Source organism: Peromyscus eremicus, chromosome 3 (assembly GCF_949786415.1).
Source record: "Peromyscus eremicus chromosome 3, PerEre_H2_v1, whole genome shotgun sequence".
NCBI lineage: Eukaryota > Metazoa > Chordata > Mammalia > Rodentia > Cricetidae > Peromyscus > Peromyscus eremicus.
The window spans coordinates 58,588,584-58,609,655 of record NC_081418.1 but is presented as its reverse complement, the minus strand read 5'-3'; positions in this window follow the sequence as shown (position 1 = coordinate 58,609,655).

Here is a 21,072-nt window from a genome sequence, read left to right as displayed (position 1 = left end):
CACTCCAGCCACAGAAAAAACCTTTCCCGTCAGTCCAGGGAAGTTAAGTTTAGCTAGCTGGTTTGCTGTTCCCAATCAATGTGTAATATGTCTAGATGCCAAACAACCACCCCGGTCCCAGTGTGCGCATGCGTGCATGCGTGTGTGTGTGTGTGTGTGTGTGTGTGTGTGTGTGTGTGTGTGTGTTTCAGAAATTCGGCATGGGAGGATGGAGTGTGGACTAGAGAAGGCAGAGGGGCAGGCTGCCTTTTGCCAGTTCCCGTGGGCCCAGCATTGTCACTGCAGGCGCTGGGGCGCATACCACCTGTTTGCAGCCCTGCAAGAGGCTTCCCAGAAGTACCCTCTCCTGTACCTGCCCAGGAGGTACAAAAGGAGGCAGCGCTTGGACAGGTCATAAGGGTTGTTTCTCTATTGCACTCTCCACCCTCCTCCTGGTGAGGAGTGCTTGAGCCTGCAGGCGCTGGGACTGCACAAACCCAGCGGGTGGGGGGAGGGGAGGCGGGGAAGGGCAGACAGAAGCGCTGGGGCTGGCTGGCAGTGAGGGGAGTGGCGGGTGTGTGTGTGTGTGTGTGTGTGTGTGTGTGTGTGTGTGGGGTGGCGGGCCATAAGTTTGGAGAGAACTGTTTTGGATTTGACCTCTCCTCTGCCTCATGGGGGACCTGGAACGAATCAATTACTCTCCCAGAACTTCAATTTCTCATTAAAATGAGAATTGGTGTTGACAAGGGCTGAGACCCCATCCTATTAAGAGATCACTAACACCCCCCAGCAACTGTCTCCTGGGCTCTAAGCACCAGGACTGGTAGGAGCCAATGTAGGAAGGATCCTTCCATCACAGCTTAATTGGGCTTCCCGGTCTGCAGGTCTGCATTACTGTTGCTGTGATAAAACACTGACCAAAAAGCACCTTGGGCAGGAAATGGTTATTTGTTTTACACTTTCAAGTCACAGTCCATCCTTCAGGGAAGTCAGGGCAGGAACTCAAGGCAGGAACTGAAGCAGAGACCAAGGAGGAATACTGCTTATTGGCCAGTTCTTATTCACTTGTTCGGTTTGCTTTCTTAAAAACCCAGCCTGGGGGTAGCACTGCCCACCGGAGGGCCTCCCACGTCAATCATTAATCAAGAAAATGCCCCCACAGGCCAGTCTGATGGAGGCATCCTCTCAATTGAGGTTCCCTCTTCCCAGATGACTCTAGCTTGTGTCAAGTTGGCAACAACACAGAACAAAACTGAAACCTAATCAGCACAGTGGACTGCTTGAAGGCAGAGTTAGGACCCCAAAGTCCAAGAATAGTCAAGGGAGGCTGGCAGGATGCCACTTCTAAAGTCATGCCCGAAGAAAGGGCGCAGGAAGTGTGGGTGGGAGTAGGAAGACCCGGATTAGGTCCAATCCAAGATCCAGAGAGCGCCAGTGCTCAGCACGAGGAAGGAGGAGCTAGAGGTGGCCTGAGAACCAGAAAGGCCATCCATTGTGCTGAAGCTCCCACTGTATCCAAGGGAATGGGGACATCAGGTTTTAGGCATGGCCATGTTTACATTCCTGCACTGTAGAAAGATGTTAGCTGGAGAGGGCATGGCTGGAGATTTGTTTATCAGTCACCCATCTGCCACATGGCAGGGACCTTGGACCATGGACGTGTCAGGAGATGGAGATGGGTTGAATTCAAGAAACACTAGGCAGTTGGTACAGGACGTGCTAAGAGGGATAGTGGAACCAGTGGGCCTGACTTCCGCTTAGCCGCCTAGCTGACAGCAGCCTTTCCCTGAGAAGTGTCCATCAGACGGGGAAGCAGACTTATGCTGGGACAGCAGTCCTCTACCTGCTGAGTGTGACTTGTAGAAAGGAGGCCGTATTGATACAGAGCTTGGGATAAGGTGAGCTGGAGACAGGTGGTCTGGAAACCATCGGTGTTTCAGAAGCGTTTAGGTATTAGATGCTCTCCTCCTGAGGAAGTGAGTATGGTTCAAAAAAGGAGACCTTGGACTAAACACTGGTGTGGAGCACAAACAGTGAGAGAAAGACACTGAGAAACCTGTAAAGACCGGGGTGGGGAGCACCCAGCATGGAAAGGAGGACCCTGAGAGGAGGTAGCAGGGATGCATGGACAACAGTTCCAGGAAGGAGGAAGCAGCTAAAGGCTGGAGGAGCACAGTGCATGAACCCAGGGTCCTGCACCTAGGCAGTGGTGTGCAGCATCCCAGTGGTTGGGTGAGTTCCAGCTGCAAAGGTTGAGTCCCAGAAGGAAGGTCCCAGAGCAGGCGTAAGCGAAGGAGACCTGGACGTGGGTGAGGGAGGAGGGGGTGTCAATGGGGAGGCCACTTTTGCTATAAGGCCAAGGGCATGAATACATGGAAGGTTTTGTTTCCTGGCTAAGAATGGGTAGGTGACTGTTGATCCATGTGTGCGTGACTATCAAACAGCACTTCTTCCCAGCCCTAGCTGTTGGCATCCCCACCACTCCCTGCATTCAAAACCCAGCTCAGCTGCTCTCTGAAGCGGCCCACCTGGCCTCGGGGTACCTGAGCCTGTAGGATTTGCTAAAAGGCGACTGCGCAGACCGTTCGACTCATACACACGAGCGCAGTGTTACACCACTGCTTCCCTTTCTCCAAACATTCTGGAGTTCTTGTGTAACAACAGCTTTTTGACCCTTCAGCGTGTTTGATGAGCACTACCATGTGCCAGGCATTTCTGGGATTTCACATTCTCTTCAAGATTCTCCATCCAGCAAATCTTTTGTCTTCTGAACTTGTTTGCAAATAGTTGAAAGTCATTTAGTGTCAAGTCTGGCGATCGAAACAAGGGACATGCTCTAAACCGAGTGGGACTGATGGTACAGGGCTTCCATCCCAGCCACTGTGGAGGCTAAGGCAGAAAAATCAGAAGGGCAAAGCTTACCTGGGCCGCAGAGGGAGTTCAAGGTCAGCCTGAAGAACCTAGGGGAACATGAGGGGGAAAATGGGGGACTGGCAAGAAGACTCAGCAGGTAAAGATGCCCACTGCCACGCCTGCATTTGATCCCAGGGACACACAGGGTAAGGAGTGAACTGCAAGTTATCCACTGACCTGCACACACGTGTTATGGTATGTGTATGTGTGTGTGTGCACACTAAATAAATAAAAAGAATTTTAAAGAGTTCTGGGTTTGCAGCTTGGTGGTGGAGCATTTATCTGGCATATGCAAAGCTCTGTGTTCAATTCCCAGCCCTCCTCTGGCCAAGATCTGAGTGAAAGGCTGGGGCTTTGGGCGTTGTTGCAAGGAGGAGCTGTAGACTCAGTCTGAGGTATTCTTACTAAAATGAATACCCACTCTTGCGTTTCTCCAGGTGCGAGCCATCCTTGGTACTGGTATTCAAAAATAAGAAGTAAAACACAAATTATAGGTGTGTATTTATGTATGAATGTTTCATCTATAATGGAACATTTCATTAATTAGCCAAAATGCATTTAGTCTCCTCCAAATCTTAAAAAAAAACAACAAAAAAAACCCCCATAATTCTTTATTGATTCTTTGGAAATTTCTAGTCTCCTCCAAATCTTGTTCCACAGAAAGATTGCCTGTGGTAAACAGGTGTGGAGCAGAAAGTCTGTCGCCCCAGCGTGTAATACAGATCATGTATAGATCATTCCACCTGCCTGTGAGGAACTTACAGTCTGGCTGGAGACGAAACATCAAGGTCCCACAAGCAGAGACTCTGTGTGCTCCGCCGGCTGCCCGACGTTGTCTGTTGTCGTAGCCGTTGGAGGAGGAGCCAGGGGAAGAGCTGGGGAGTTGTTTACATGCCGCCCTCGCACCGCTTCGCCCTGGCACCGCTTCGCCCTGGCACCGCTTCGCCCTGGCGGCTGTCCACTTGCCCGGAATGCTGCTGCTCGATCTCTTCTCTTCTCATTCTTTCCCACGTGTCACCGTGCTTGGGGAGCCAATCAGGGACCAAGATTGGCAAGGGCAGAGCAAAGCGAGTGGACTTTAGCAGCACCTACTCCAGGTCCTAGAAAAATCTGCCAATCACATGACCCGCAGGACACAGGAATCTAGCTTTAGCCAAGCCTCTGGTGTCTCCTCCCTCTGCAGGGGTAGACACAGAGAGCTGCTGGTCAGAGGGATCTGCCAAACATGCCTGCAAATCTCAAGTCAGAGAGAGTCTAGGTGTGTCTCTGACCAGCTCAGACAAGCAGGTAGAGCGACTCTGGCATTTTAATCCTCTGAACTTGTAAATCCACCCAGTCCTGTGCAAACATTGTAGGAAACAGAGCACAAGTCCTCGATCTCATGACTTTGACTCTTCAGATGTAAGACAAGCTATGTCCTCTGGATGGCCCTTAGTGCTGAGTGCTCTGGGATACAGTAAAGAACTAAGAGTCATGGCCCCAGACTCAACAAACTTGAACCTGAGCCGAAAGAGAAAGTTAAAGCTTCACAACATGCCCATCATCTGTGGCTGGGCAGGCACAGGTATTGTGTCCTATTCAAGACCAAAGGGCAGAAAAAGGTCAGGGTGTAGGCTGGAGCAGTCCCGGGTGTTTCTGGAGGGAAGTGTGCCCTGGGTGAGTTAAGATGGCTAGAACTACAAGCAGGAGGCAGAGGACTTGGGATCAACCCCAAGGCCATTGTGTAGGGCCGTGGGCCATAGGAGGCCAGCTTTATAACTCCAGGCAGTGATGAGAACTGGTTATCCTTCTCAGGGTCAGTTCAGAGAAATCCTACCTCTCCTGCAATGACTGATGTTAAAGCTAATGGGTATTGTCTTAGTTAGGGTTTCTTTTGCTATGACGAAACACCATGACCAAATAAGTTGGGGAAGAAAGGGTTTATTTGGCTTACACTTCCACAGCACTGTTCATTATCAAAGGAAGTCAGGACAGGAACTCAAACAAGGCAGGATCCTTGAGGCAGGAGCTGATGTAGAGGCCATGGAAGAGTGCTGCTTACTGGTTTGCTCCTCATACATAACTCACTCAGCCTGCTCTCTCTCTCTCTCTCTCTCTCTCTCTCTCTCTCTCTCTCTCTCTCAAATTTATCTGTTTTTTACGTGAGTGCTCTGTCTTCATGTACACCTGCATGCCAGAAGAGGACATCAGATCCCATTACAGATGGTTGTGAGTCGCCATGTAGTTGCTGGGAACTGAACTCAGGACCTCAAGGAGAGCAGCCAGTGCTCTTAAACACTGAGCCATTTCACCAGCCCCTCAGCCTGCTTTCTTACAAAACCCAGAACCACCTGCCCAGGGACGGTACCATCCACAGTGGGCTGGACCCTCCTCTATTGATCACTAATTAAGAAAACGTCTCCGTAAGATCTGGCTATAAGGCATTTTCTCAGTTGAGGCTCCCTCCCTTCTGGTGACTCTAGCTTGTGTCAAGTTGACAAAACCAGACAGTACAGAGACGGTAGTAACTGCTAACAGTTCCTCATTATATAAACATCATACCAAACCCACAGACATGCAGTCACTACTGTCCATTCAGAAAACAGAAACTGTCCATGGAACAGTGACTCCCTAGTCTTCCCATCTGGTGGTCTCTACCTACCTACATTCTACTTTTTCTAGTTATCTGACCATTAGCACTCTCTTGTAAGTTGGATTGTATAATATTTGGGCTTATTTCACTTAGTAAAAAATCTTCAAGGTCCATCCACATGGTAGCACACACCAGAATTTCCTTTAATTCCTTTTCCTAAAAAAAAAAAAAAAAAAAATGAATGCAGTGTGTGTGTGTGTGTGTGTGTGTGTGTGTGTGTGTGTACCACAATATACACATGGAGGTCAGAGGACACCTTGAGGGAGACTGTTCTTTCCTTCCACCATGTGACTCTTGCGTATCTTATAGTAAGTGCCTTAACCCACTGGGCCATCTTTCAGACATAGCATTCCTTTATTTTTTATTGTAGTTTTTAAATATGGGTTTGAACCCAGTTTTCTTCATTTTAAAGGTTGAACAATATTCCATTGTGTGTCTGTAGTTGTTGTTTCTCTGTTCATCTCAATGATACAGGTTCCTTTTGCCTCATGCCCATTGCGAATGATGTTGTACCCCCTGGCAGAGAGCACCCTCACATTCCCACACTCTAAGCTCAGATTCATAGACGGACCTAGCAGGTGAATATGTAAGACAAGTTTGTGCAAGATGTCTGAGGAGAAGAATAAGAAGAGATGGCTTCTGCCTGGATGGTCAGGAGGCATCTCTGAGATGAAACAAATTGGCAGGAATATTAATGCTGTGGTCTGGGCCCCTGGCCATCCAGGCAGCATGGTTCCATGCACCCATGGCATCTGGTCCGTCTCCTGGAAAAGAGGAGAGCATCCTCTCCTATGCCCGTGACTGTGAAAACAGTGCTGTAGCAAGTAAAGCACAAAGCATTTCTCAGTTACAAACGCTCCCTTTCCAGGAGCGACTGTCAGTTTCAGAGACATGCTAAGACACAGGCCTGGAATCTGTGACAAGGTGTGAGTGACAGACACAATTTAAAGCAATTAGAAATGAACAGGCTGGGTAAAGACCAGTTTTCATGGAAAGTGTGTACTGCAGCATGCTGAATAAAGGCACTTGGGATGGGAAACAAGTGTCCCAGCAGGTGACGCAAAGGGAAGGCCAGCTGTGCACAGACAGGCAAGATTCTGAGAACACGCCAGGGCAGGGGACAGGAAGGTTGCAAGATCTTGAAATGTGCTCCCAGAACAGGTGGTAGAGACTCTCAGGAAGAGACACTTTGTATCAGACGCAGGTGACGCCACAGGCCCAACACCTAGGCTGGGTGTGTGAGAATCACCTGGGAGTTCCCTGTCTCCTAACACTGCTGCCTTCTGCCCCCACCACCCAGGCCTGCCTTCACACACACAGAGGGGCATGGTCTGCACCTAGTGCCCCTCACCAAAGGTGCCACATTGCTTTTCCGGCGTCTTCTTAACAAATACCAGGGGCTGGGAGGCTCAAAATGACAAAAGCAGCTCCTGCCCTGTCACTGGATTGGAGGTTGGAAGACTGAGGCCCGATGCTGGCCCGACCTCCTGCCCTCTGCTTGGGTGGATGATGAGGACTCTGCTCTGTGCCTCTATCCTATCTGCCCTTTCTGGTGGATGCTTCTCCATCTCCCCTTCTGACCTCCAACACTTCCCGAGCCATCATTCTGTGGGCATCTGTGTCTTCTCTTCTTAAGGACACGGGTCCTATTGGATTAGACCCAATCTAATGACTTCATCTTAATTCGATTACCTTTGCAAAGACACTATTTCCGGATACATGGCCTCAGAGCTGTGGGAGGTCCTGAAATGAAGGCTCCAGGTGCCTGGAGGCTGGGAGCTGGCTCTGGAGGGCGTGTCACTCGAAACAGGTGCAAGACAGAACTATATGTTTGCTTATGCAAGCGATTGGTTGTTTTGTCTTTGAGAAAGGTTCTCATTATGTAGGCCTGGCTGGTCTGGAACTTACTATGTAGCCAGGTTGTCTTCCATCTCCGAAAGAACCACCGGCCTCTGCCTCCCAAGAGTTGGATGGAATTAAAGGCGCGTGCCACCATATCCAGCCTTTGTGGACATTTTTATGAATCTCCAGGGCCTCAGACAGATTCTTGCCCTGTTCTTCAGGGGAACTCACAGTTCATCTACTTAATGATCCTTAGGACTTATGGAGACAAAGCAGGGTTGGAGACCACTCACACTCTTCTGTGAATGAGCAGCTTTCCGGGGCAGCCGTTGGGGGAGGGGCTGGAAGGGTGGCTCTGGGGAAGGGCTGTGGGGCGCTCCCTGGGGAGAGGTGGGAGTGCACGGCAAGAGCTAGAAAGGCTGAAGAGTGCCCTGACGCGGGAGGTTGGGGGTCCCAAGATGCTAAAGATTCGGGGTGCTAGACCCATAGAGGAGATAAGCGGAGCAGATTAAACCAACCGCCCAACTGCAGACAGAGCCTTCAGGTTTGGGATTAGGTCACCCTCGGGGCAGGAGACCTTCCTGGTCAACAACAGGACACCGATTCATGTAATGGGCTTATGTAATATTGTTATGTAATATCATTAGAAGCATCATCACAAATTGGATTCTACTTGAGGTTCTGCAGAAGCCAGACCAGGGATCCCTTCCAACCCTGCAAGACAGCCCCTGGGGGTCAGAACCCTCTTTCTCTACCATGATTTCTCCCAGGACTCAGGGGCCTCAATCCCTGTGATCTTTAGGATCTCCCCACAGGACCTGGATTTTTAGATAGATGAAACCAATTTTATCCTGGGTATCCCGGGTATCTTTTTTCTCCAGACAGAACAACCCTCAGGTCCATTCAAAGGCCTCTCCTCCACCTCCACTTGTACTCCTGATGCTGGCACCTCAGTCAGGCTTGTGTTGGAGAGGCCTGGGAACGTTCTCCAACGTGGCTCTGTAAACTTCTGTGGACCACTAAATACTTTAAAATGTTTTGTTAACACATATTAATTGTACATATTGTTGGTGTTGGTGTAAGATTTTCACACAAGCACAGTGTGCACCTTTGATCCACACACACCCATGTCCCCTCCAGGCTTTGATTTTTTGTTCACTGCTCTGCATTCAGGTCCATCTCGCTCAGCTTCCTCACGTGAGAGAGAACATGCATTATTGCCCTTCTGTGTCTGTTCATTTCACTCAAAGCCTTCCAGTCCCAAATGGGAGCATGCCACTCCTCCTTAGGGCTGAATAATACTCCCTGTGTACATAGACTGTGGGGTTTTTTTGCCCATTATTCAGTCATTGGGCACCTAGGCTATTGTGAATCATGCCATGATAAACATGGATGCCTCTCTCAAAAGAATGTGTGTTTAAATAAGTTTGTATATAAATTTGGAGTCTATGATCCACTCTTAATCTTATCCATGGGCCCTCAGGGCTGTCAAAAGACTGTGTTCTCATCTTACATACAAGACAATTTGGGCCTAGAGAAGGAGAGATGATTACAGAGGGCTGCAGGTGGGAGGGAGGGAGTAATGAGCCCATGGTGTGGTAGGGCAGGTCCTGCTGGCAGGTTTCTGGCTCCCAGTGTGGCCCTGTGCCTGTGCCTACCACAGCAGAGACTAAAAGAAATTCTTCAACAGGTAGGTGTGCACAAGAAACAGTCAGGCCTCTGTATCCCTCTTCCTCTTCAGGAGGCAGGGTAGGGTAGGGTACAAAACACAGGCTGAGGGGCCAGAGCTGAACTGAGCTCACAGGAAGAAGCCTGCTACAAACCAGGGAGATGGCTTGGTGGGTAAAGGTGTTTGCTGCCAAGCCCAGAGACTGGAGTTAGATCCCTGGAACCCTCATGCTGGAGGGAGAGAAGCATCTTCCATGAGTTGTCCATTGATTTCCACACTGACACCACGACGCGAGAATGTGTGAGGTGCTACTCACAAGGAGCACACGTGACTCAAAGGCCCTGTGTCACTGAAAAGCCTACCCACAAGGAGTGACAGCTTAGGAAGGGTGCATTCCATGAGCTTTTTACACTCCCAGCAGACAATTCAGCAGTTCAGTCTCTTCTCCCCAGCCATTGTTACTTTTGATATAACCTTGGGAAAGGAGGCTTGTAAATCTTGTAAGTTTCAGGAGCTTCCTGAGACTTTTGAGTTTTGTTTTATTTCTGAGCCTTTTAAGTTTTATTTGCTTCCTAAGTCTTAATGAATCTCCTTTCCAGAGACAACAAAACAGCTATGCAACACCCTTCCCTCAGACAGCTGCAACAGTGTGTCCTGGGCACACCTTGTGCCTCTCCTGCTGTGTGTGGCTTGTTTCAGGAAGGAAGCAAAGCAGAGATCTCATCCTCACTCCCACTTCTATTCCTAGCCAAGGTCACAGTTGGGAGCTGCACAGGTTCTGTAGGTGATGTCCCAGGGGAAGCACTGCTGATTGGAGCAAAGGATACTCACGGGAATAGTCAGGTAGGTACTTAGGCATCAGAGAATATGGGGGAGGGGTGCAGCTAGACTCCATGTAGCACCACTACATTATCTGCCTTTTGGTCATATAGCTAGTTAAATGAATTGTACTTAGCAGGTGGCAAACAGGAGCTGAACAACACACCAGTCCCAAACCAAGCGGGAAACAACAAGCCTTTATTTTTGATTTCATAACATATAGTTACTCTTCCACCTGTTATGTGAAGGGACGCTAGCCCACTTGAACATGTGGCTATGGCAGCCCTTGCCCTTCTCTCCATGCCCTCTGCCTGGCTAAAAACCATTAGATAACATTCCTAAGGCTAGCCACCAAGTTCTATTCCCTTTTTTGGCCACTTCTTCCTTTTGAGGCTGACTATCAAAGGCTAGCAATCAAAAGCCCACTTTGGCTCACTTAATGAACATGCCCAATCAAAATTAAACACCTCATCCTAACATGGGGTTTCCCTCTTTACCTTTAAAAACCGTCATTTGCCCATGTGCCACATCTGTCTCCTCTCTATCCAGAGTCAGTCCTTTGTCCCTCTGGGACAAATATCCCTGCCTCCGTTCCCTTGTCCCCTTGTCCCTTATCCTCCATCTCCTTTACCACCACATCCCAGCCCATTCTATCACAGATCTCCCCTTTTTTCTTCTTAAGAATGACACCTCAGCCGGGCGGCAGGTACACACGCCTTTAATCCCAGCACTTGGGAGGCAGGGGCAGGCGGATTTCTGTGAGTTCGAGGCCAGCCTGGTCTACAGATCTGAGATCCAGAACAGGCACCAAAACTACACAGAGAAACCCTGTCTTGAAAAACAAAAAACAAACAAACAAACAAAAACAAACAAACAAAAGACACCTTAAGGTCATTTGCTGCTGTTTTTCTGCCTGAGTCAGAATGCAGTCACTTTTTTTCTTCCCCACTTAATGAAGGATCTCTCTGTGTAAACAGGTGATGGGTGTGATTTGTGCCTAGGGTGGGCTCTGGAAGGGAGCCCCTGCTGTGCGGGCATCCTCTTCCCTATGACAAAAGCAACTTAAGGAAGGAAGGGCTCCTTTGGCTCATGGTTTAAGGGGACACTGTGTCTTAGTCAGGGTTCCTATTGCTGGGAGAAAACACCATGAGTAAGAAGCAAGCTGGGGAGGAAAGGGCTTATTTGGCTTACACTTCAGCATTTCTGTTCATCACTGAAGGAAATCAGGACAGGAACTCAAACAGGGCAGGACCCAGAGGAAGGAGCTGATACAGAGGCCATGGAGGGGAGCTGATTACTGCATTGTTTCCCATGCTTGCTCAGCCCATCTTCTTTAGAACCCAGGACCACCAGCCCAGGGATGGCACCACCCACCATGGGCTGGGCCCTCCTCCATCCATCACTAAATGAGAAAATGCCTTACAGCTGGATCTCATGGAGGCATTTCCTCAGCTGAGGCTACTTCCTCTCTGATGACTCTAGCTTGTGTCAAGTTGACACAAAACTAGCCAGTATAACAGTCCATCTTGGTGGGCAAGTCACAATAATGGTAGCACCAGGCACCTGGTAACATTGTATCTTCAGTCAAGAAGCAGAGAGTTGATTGCTGATACTCCAGCTTTCTTCCTTTCCTTTTTAAAATTCATCCAGGACTCCAATTCTTGGGATGCCCGTATTCAAGTTAGGTCTTCCTCCTCAGTTAAACACCACTCTGAATATACAGAGGTACCCAAAGTCGTGTCTCCAAGGTGATTCTAAAGCCAGCCAAGTTAACGATGAATAGCGATGATCGCACATGGGCTGGCAGTTAGGGGAGGCTCTGCTGAGTGGCTTTGGCTGGCCTTATTAGAATATATCGTACAGCTATAATCACCTTAGGGTTCTTGGGACTCCAGACCTGGGTGGTCAGAGATGTCCCCATGGTCAGTCTGGTGGTTGGTTCTTGGGCTGGCTTCTCTCTTCCTCCAGGAGTTTAGTCTGTGTTTCCCAACAAGATAGCCTGAATCAAAGAGTGGGAGCAGCCTTTACTCCAGATCTCATGCAATGTCATTTCTACCATTTTCTCCTGAACAGATTAAGTTATCAGCCATCTTTGTTGACAGTCTCCTGTACCCACTACTGGAACACGTGTTAGGTGGATCCCAGCAGAGCTGAAGATCCCTTCAGCTATTGCAAAGTTCAGTCTTATAACCTAAGGCTTCCCCTGTCTTACCAGCTTGGTGACTTTCCCCCTGGTCCTACTGAGGCTGTTCAGTGACAGGAGAAAAGGCCCAGGTCTCCGTGGTCTCTGTCTTGTTTTCTAATCCTTCTCTACTGGGACACCATGGACTCTCCCACAAGAAGATACGGATTATGAAAAGAGAAAGGAAATCTCATTTGATCCATTCATGGTCATCTGGCAAGGGACCTTGGTGTGGCTGGATGCTGTTGGAATACTAACCTTTTATGTTCTCAGAGGCTCTGCTGAGTTCTGTCTCTGTCCTGGCATGAGACCACATGAGGGTCCACTGTTCTCTGATGGAAGCCCACCTTCTTCATTTTGAATTGATATAACAGCACGCCTTGGTCTGAGTAATTTATAATAAATGCAAATACATTTGGCTCATGGTTCTGCAGACTGAGTATCCCTTAGCCAAGTTACCTTGATGTATAACATTGACCATTAAAAAGCTCAACTCAACTAGCAAAGATAAAAAAGAAAATGTTGATTCAGTAAACCCATGGGAAGGCTTGTTTGGCAAAACAGGGCAGAATGAGAGGTTTATGAGGTAGTTCCCATGAGAGAAAACAATAATAACAACAAAAAGAAAGCATCTGAGCCATACAGTGCATATGGCCTCCTGAAAAGTAAGATCAGGGGAGCAGGCTCACATAGATGGAGCCTCACACCTTCATACTCAAAGTCTCAGTAACTCAGCAGGGAGTTCTGAGGCAAAGATAGCTTGTCAGATGAGTCTGCTGGGGGCAGGAGAACCAAGCCTGGTGTCCTGCCATGCTGAAATATGGCTGGTACTTCCCAGGGGAAGTGTGCCCTGGGATGATGAGCTGAGGTGAATCCCGAAGACCGAAGACCAGCGACTGCAGACAACCCGCCATTGCTTTCTTGAACTGAGCAGCACTAGATTTAGATGAGAAATTCAAGGCTGGCATCTCTCCGGTTCCTATAGGAATGTAGGGCTCTGATTCAGCCTCGGGAATACCAAGAATCTACTTCATTTAATCCCAAGATTCCCTCCATCTCTCATGCCCTTTACTCCTGGGTCAGCCCTCACTGGAGACCAGCCTTCTCCACATGATAGGAAGTACAGTCAATGAAAGCTCTCAGGATTTGCTGTTTATAGCTTTTGCTAACCAAGAGGGTAATGCACACACTCTAAAATGATTTTAAGTTCCTGACCTTGAAGGAGGTATTCCATTTGGTCCATCTTGGCTAGGTACTCCCTTCTGGATCAATCAGCAGGTGCCAGGGACAGGACCACACAGGAACATGGCAGCTATTGGCCATGCTGTGAAGTAAGAAGAATAAAGAGCTGCTTTTTCCTGAAGAAGAGTGCCACTAGGCAAATACAAATTGCACAACTAGTCCAGGCATGGTGGTGTAGGCCTCTAATCCCAGCACTTGGGAGGCAGAGGCAGGCAGATCTTTGTTTGAAGCCAGCCAGGTCTACATAATGAGTTCAGGCCAGCCAGGGCTACACAGATACATTGTCTCAAAAACAGAAATAGCCGGGCGGTGGTGGCGCACGCCTTTAATCCCAGCACTCGGGAGGCAGAGCCAGGCGGATCTCTGTGAGTTCGAGGCCAGCCTGGGCTACCAAGTGAGTTCCAGGAAAGGCGCAAAGCTACACAGAGAAACCCTGTCTCAAAAAACCAAAAAAAAAAAAAAAAAAAAAAAAAACAGAAATAAAAAATTACCTATCTATTCTAAATAGTCAGTACACCTTGTCTCCACTTCCTCACTCCCATTTGCCACTAAACCACTTGCAATCTGAACCTCTGCTCTCCTTCTCCTACTGAAGTAACCTTTGAAGTGACAATCGACAGTCTAATGGTCAGTAAATCCGATTGTCCCCAGGCTAAGCAGATAACTTACCTATCTCAGCTTCAGCTTCCTTCTCTGCAAAACAGGGATAAAACAACACTTTATTGGGTTGACACTAGAATGAAATAAAATAATGCAAAATGATGATATAATGTAACAGAGGGCACAGAACATTCTGGTTGTATTTCTTAGCTAAATTTAATTAAAAAAACAACAGACAATAAACCATTTGACAAAACCATTTAATTTCATCAAACTAATCAAGAGCTAGTCCCAAATCTTCAACGCAAGTCCTTATTAAACACACCTGATGAGGCTAGGACATAGCAAATCTCAATAGAGCTGGTGAGACCGTTCAGTGGGTAAAGTGCTTGCTATGGAAGCTCGAGGACCAGAGTTCGGATCCCCAACACTCATGTAAAAGTGGGTGTGGCAGTGCACATCTGTGACCCCAGTGCTGGGGGTGGGTCAGAGGTAGACAGATCCTAGGAGCTTGCTGGCAAGCCAGACTAGCCTACACGGTGAGTTCCTGGTTTAGTGAGAGACTGTGCCTCAAAAAAGAAAGTAGAAAACAATAAAAATGGGCATCCTGTTCTTGGCCTCTGGCCTCCACATGTGCGCACACAGGCAAGTGCACTCTTGCACACACATGCACAGCACACACCCCCTCTTGAGTGTGAGCAGGTCTGGGACTTGGCCTCTAAGTGACAGTTATGGCAATGCCTATGGAGGTCGCTGCTCTCACCATGCCATGTAACACGGGGCTAATTTGCTAGCAGAGCTTCTCTCTGCAGACCTGATGAGGAAGTGTTGTACTGGGAAGCCTGTGGCAGAACCTTGGGTGCTCTCCTGGGGTCTGAGAACAGCTCTCTAGCTGAGTTACTAAGAAGCTGACTCCTCTCTCCCTCAGTCCTGCAGCCCCAAAGAAATGAAATCTGCCAACATACACCCAGAATGTTCCGTGCCCTCTGCCATATTACCATCATTTTACATTAAATGCCAGTAATTCTAGTTCTAGGAGATCTGATGCCCTCTTTTGACCTCCAAGGGCACCTGCACTCAGGCGCATTGGGATGGACACACACACACATACACACACAAACACACAAAGTAATAACAAAATGTGAGGGGGAAAAGTATAAAGAAGAAAAGGAAAATGTGTTGTATGCCTCTCGTGCTTAAGTGTTTGTTATATGCTTTATCTGCACCGTGCACTTTTACAAGCTTACACATCCTAGCAGGCTGGGAAAGTGACCAAGACTTTGAGAAGTCAGGGGCTCATCGGGACTCGCATGCCTAGATCCCGAGCCCTCTTCTTCTTTGAATTTGAGGAATCCTTTCAGACAGAACTTTGACAGTGCACTACAAGAGATTTTAAGATTTGAAATAATGCTGTGTGAGTCTGGAAAAGCCAAACATAATGACAATTACATTTTAAAAATGTCTCAGCAAGTCTAGAAAGGTTTGCTGCTACCAGCTGTTTCTTTGGTGATCTTTCTTTTCTGTGTCACTACTTAAAAAGAGCGACTTTCAGCCAACGCTACATTCTAACTAAGACTCTGGCAGCAAACATCATGTGTTCTTCAGCAGCATCTCTGTGACTCTCACGTGACTTTTGTCATGTCATTTGCACTTCTGCTTGCCGTGACTGGTCCCTTACCCGACTCAGTGGTCTAGGGTCTGTTCTCAGAACACTAGCTGATCCTTGTTAAACGCTGTATGTGCCTGCACGCATGTTAGTGTAGGCATGGTGAAGTGTTTGAATGAGAATGTCCCTCATAGGCGCAGCTGTTTGAACATGTGGTCTCCAGCTGGTGGCGCTGTGTGGGGAGGTCTGGGAGTGCAGCCTTCTTGTTGGAAGGAGCCACTGGGGGCTGGCTTCCACAGTTTAAAGCCTCCTGCCACTTCCAGTTTGCCCTCTCTCTGCATCATGCTTGCAGTTGAAGATGTGAGCTCTCAGCTTCCTGCTGCCATGCCTCTGCACCATAATGGAGTCTCACTTCTCTGGAACTGTAAGCCCCAATAAACTCTTCTTCCTTCTACAGGTTGCCTTGGTCATGGTGTAAACTGAAGCTGAGACAGGTAAGTCATCTGCTTAGCCTGGGGACAGTCAGATTTACTAACATTGGTCACGGTAGTGTTTTATCACAGCAACAGAAAAGTAACACATGGGAAAAAAGCATTACACATGGAGAGATGACTGAGTATATTAGAGTGTGCGTGCGTGCGTGCGTGCGTGCGTGCGTGCGTGTGTGTGTGGTAAGTGGGGTAAGGCCACGTCCATACAACTAACTCAAGACCAGATGGATACAGAACTAGTTTGTTCTGTGTGTGAACTTCAGCATCTGTTTGCCCATTTGTCTTAAATACTCGTTTACAAGCATTTCCTTCAATGTTGTTGAGCAGAACAGAGGAAACACTTTCCCTATGACCATTCCAGAACATTCTCTTCTGCCTACTTCTGAATATAAAAAGGTCATTGCAGCTGGGCATGGTGTCACACACTTTCAATCCCAGAATTGGGAGGCAAAGGCAGGCCATCTCTGTGGTCTGGGGCCATCGGGTTCATATGGTGAGTTCCAGGCAAGCCAGGGCTACAGAATGAGATACTATCTCAAAAACAAAAATAAAACAAAAACAAAAACAAACAAAAAAAAACATCACTGCAAAGACAGGCTTGGTGCTGAGAGAACCAAGAGGCAGGAGCGAGGACGCACCGAAGAGCCAAGGAGCAGAGGTGCCCGTCAGAGGCATGCCCGCCCAGGTTTGGCTGGTCTCACTTTTGAGAGTTTTTGGAGTCTGATGGGCTGTTTTCATGTCTCGGAGTGGCTTAGACATTGGGAACAGAACTCTGATTAGGCCTGCCTCTGTTCACAGGAAGCAGGAAGAGCATGGAGTCTGACTCCCAGAGGAGACCCACTTTGAACTGCGTCAGATGTAATCAAGCTTGCAAAGCTCTCAGTCAGCTGTTAGACTTGGACCTGAGGGGCAAAGCTGACTTACTGGGAGGACAGCCAACAGAGGATGAGGGCATTAGGAGAAGAGATCCATGGAAAGACGCCACCGAGACTCCACCTTGGGAGCCTGCAGACTCAAGGGACTCAATCCAGTACTGCGAAGGCCATCTTGGGCACTGGTATAGGATACTCCATTTTCTGGAAGAGCTGACCACATTGTGCTGAGCTGAGCTAGGTCCCACAGTGCTGAACTAAATAATTCCTAAGATGCTGTGGAGCATTAAAAGTCAAAGTTACAATCAAGTATAATACTGCATGCTACAGTCCTGGCACCCAGGGACCTGAAGCAGGAAAATAGCAAGTTTGAGGCCAACTGAGGCCATACAGTGAGACACCTGACTGAAGATAAAAGTTAAGTTTCATCTTTCATGGAAGACAGACTTGTCTAAACTTTATTTTCTCTGGTTTCTTGGTGGTGGGGATGGGGTAGGGGTGTGGCTGTGGGGTGAGGTAGGGGTGTGGAAGTGAGTGAGTGGAACAATCTTCTGGATGATAGCACCTGATAGCTGGGGCATTTAGCTTGTTCTAGATATCTCAGCGAGCCCTCCTGTGAGTTCACTCAGGATACCCACTAACATCTTTGGGTCATCACAGTTTTGGAAGGGCAAAGACTCTTGGAATGGTTGGACAACTGTGGTTTCAGTTAACATCCTTGCCAGATTTAATAAATGCATCTTCATCAAGAGCCATGGGGTCCAGCTAATCCACACTTCTTCCCCGCCACAGCCCCTGCTTGCTCAGAATATGCCATGCCTAATCAATACACCTGATTTCCCCACTGGCTTCGCTGTAGGCCCTAAAGACCCTGGGTTCTTTGGGGCTCTGTGGTGGTACACCTCCTTTTTTTGCTTTTTCCTTCCTTTTCTTTTTGATGTGAGGTCTCACATGGCCTAGGCTAGCCTTGACCTTTCTGTGTAACCAAGGCTGGCCTTAAACTCCTGGTCCTCTTGTCTCACCTCGGAAGCGCTGACTTTACCAGCTCTGAGTGCCATCATATCCAGCTTTTCTTTTTGATTATTTTTAACTTTTTATGTGTTTGAGTGTTTGCCCGTATGGATGTCTGTGCACCACATTTAAGTCTTATGCCCATGGGGGATAGAAAAGGGTGTCAGACCCCCAGGAACTGGAGTTATAGATGGCTGTGATCTGCTGTGTGGGTGCTGGGAACCAAACACAGGCCCTTTGCAGTAACAATAAATGCTCTAAACCACTGAGCCGTCTTTCCAACCTTTTTTTTTTTTAATATAAAAAGGATTTGTTTAATGGGTTCACTATTATTTAGAGGCACTGGATTTATTTTAAATGTTTATTGTGGGGGCTCAAGAGATGGCTCAGCAAATAAAAACATTTATGCTCTTGCGGAGGACGGGATTTGGGTTTCAGCATCCACACTAGGCAGCTCACAACTGCCTGTAACTCCACTACCAGGGGATCCAAGGCCCTCTGGCCTCTGAGGGCACCTGCATGCACCTGGTGCACATAACCTCACACAGGCACATATACATAAAAATAAATATTTACTGGGCACCTGTTGTGTGTCAGGTACTGTGGAAGTAGCAGCTGAGGGAGCAGGAGTGGACAAAGTGACATAAATCTATAAGGAACACAGCGAATAGCAACATGAATAAATACAATAGCACCTTGTCAGCTAATGCTTCCGAGGAAAGTACAGCAGGGAAGGGTGAGGAGGCTGTGGGCCAGATTACAGTTCTAATAGAGTGGCCAGGGAGGTCATACTGAGGAGGTAACATTTACATTTAGGGACAATATACGTTTAAGTGGCACAGATGAATAAACACAACAGTTTCTATAGATGCTTTCCCTACCTTTCCTTTTAGTTTTTGAGACAGGGTCTCACTGTGTAGCCCTGGCCGGCCTGGAACTCACTATGTGGACCAGGCTGGCTTCCAGGTACTCAAGGTGTGCACCAGCATGCCTAATTTACATGGCCATCCCTCTGAAGCTACTAATCATGTGATTTTCCCCTTTAGTTTATGATGGTGGTGGGTTACCACTGCAGGTTTCCGGGTGTTAAATTGGTTTTGGATCTCACAGATACACCCAATGTGACCATGACTTTCTGTCCTTCTAATGTTTGACTGGTGGTTGGTATTCTGATGTGATTTCGGCTTCTATGGACTCTGAGGCTGGCGCTGATGTCCTGCTCCTGGATTGTCAGCAAGTTTTGGCTTTAAGGTTGAGGTAGCCTCATATTATTCCTACTCTTTGGCTAACCCATGAGGCTGTTGATTTCTTCTGAAGGAAGACGTTTTGTGAACAGCTTTTTCAGCGGTATAAAAGCACTCAGGTTTTCTGTCCTTTCCAGTCTGCTTGTACTGTTTTGTGCTTTAATTTTCTTTTTTTTTTCTTTCTTTTTTCTTTCTTTGAGACAAGGTTTCTCTGTGTAGTTTTTGGTGCCTGTCCTGGAACTCACTCTGTAGCCCAGGCTGGCCTCGAACTCACAGAGATACACCTGGCTCTGCCTCCCGAGTGCTGGGATCAAAGGCGTGCGCCACCACCACCTGGCTTGTGCTTTAATTTTCAAGGTCTTGGCAAAAAGTTCATCTTGTTACCCTTTACAGCCCATAATGTCTACAGTGATGTCATCTTTCACTCCTGAGACAAGTTATTTGTGCTTTTTTTTTCATCAGTGTTTTACCACAGGCTAGTCACTAATATTAGTTTTCATAGTACAATCATTATTTTTTGAATATATAAAAACATCTGGGATTTGCTATTTGACTCTAGCCTAGATGGTAAACTGTGGTCAGAGAACACATTCCATGTAATTCCAGTACTTTTTAATTTGTTTAAACTTGCTCTGGGGCTTAGACAATTAGCTCAGTTCTGCCCTGTTCTGCATATTCGTGGGAACAGCAGTCCTGTGGTGCAGTGTGCTTACATTCATGAATTGGGTCAATTTTGTTAATCAGCTTGCTCAAAATTTTGGCTTCTTTCCTAATTTGTCTTATCAATTTGGGAAAAGAATAACAAAATCTTCCAAAGAGGATTGTGAATTCAAATGTCTTTCCTTCTAGTCCTTTGGAAGGATAAAATTGGGAGAAGTGGAGTATGAAAAAAATTAAAAAACAAAAACACACCACAGCCAATCTAAAACAAGACAGGAAAGAAGGAAAACAAAACCAACCCAGCCGACCAGCCCCAAACTCTGAAAGTGGGACAAAGCCCAAACACAAAGGTGCGTTCAAGTGTAAATATATCAGTAACCGATGCCATCTAACGGGCTAAGGCCTCCAAGAACAGAAACTGTCAAGGTGGATTATGAGGGAAAAGCCTTGCAGCCACAGGTCATTAGAAGGAGCCACATGTAAAATCCAGATATCAGCCAGCCCAGAGTTAAGTCACATTACCAGTGGGCGGCACTCAGGTGGAACAGTGACTCGCAGGGTGCTGTGGGAAGTCTCTGATTGTCCCTGCGGCTACCTCTGCCAGCCTTCCATCAGCCTGCTCAGTGAGCTGGACCCTCCCACTTTTCTGGCCCATGGGTGATAGAAGGTCCCCACCCAGGTGTGGCCTAGGGTCACTTCCCAGAACAGTAGGGGACAGACACACCGTCTCTGGCCCCCACCTCCAGGCCAGTAGATCTGCAACAAGTTTAACCAGGTTGTCCCAGAACAAGCCTGTGCTGGAACTGTTCTCAGTGAGTCCAGAAGGTTTCTGGTTATCAGCGGTGACAGGAGCAGGTCCTGGAGACTGCCTGCAGTGTGAACAGAGCAGACACCACACAGCTTCAGCCGGTTCCGTGCTCATGTTTCAGCTAAAGTTTTCTTTAAACCCGTTACACTGTCCAACTGGATCTGAACCACTTACTGCCTTTACCTGTCCTAAGCAGGCACAGCAGAGGCGAGGACTTAACACCGAGCAGATGACAGGCCCTGGCAACTCAGTCCCGTACCACTCTTTGTTCACTTGTGCTGGCTGCCTTCAAGGCCGATGTGCCACGCAGAGCATCATGGTCTCTGGCTTAGAAAAAGAGTCACTCAAGCAGGGCAGACCAAGTTCCTGTCCTAGCCAAGGCCACCCACATCAGGCCCCAATTTGTCTTATTAATTTAAGAATGCCTAAGTCTTCCAAGTAGGGTTATGAATTTGAACGTTCCTTCTTCACTCTCCGAACCTGTCTTACCCCTGCCCATTGG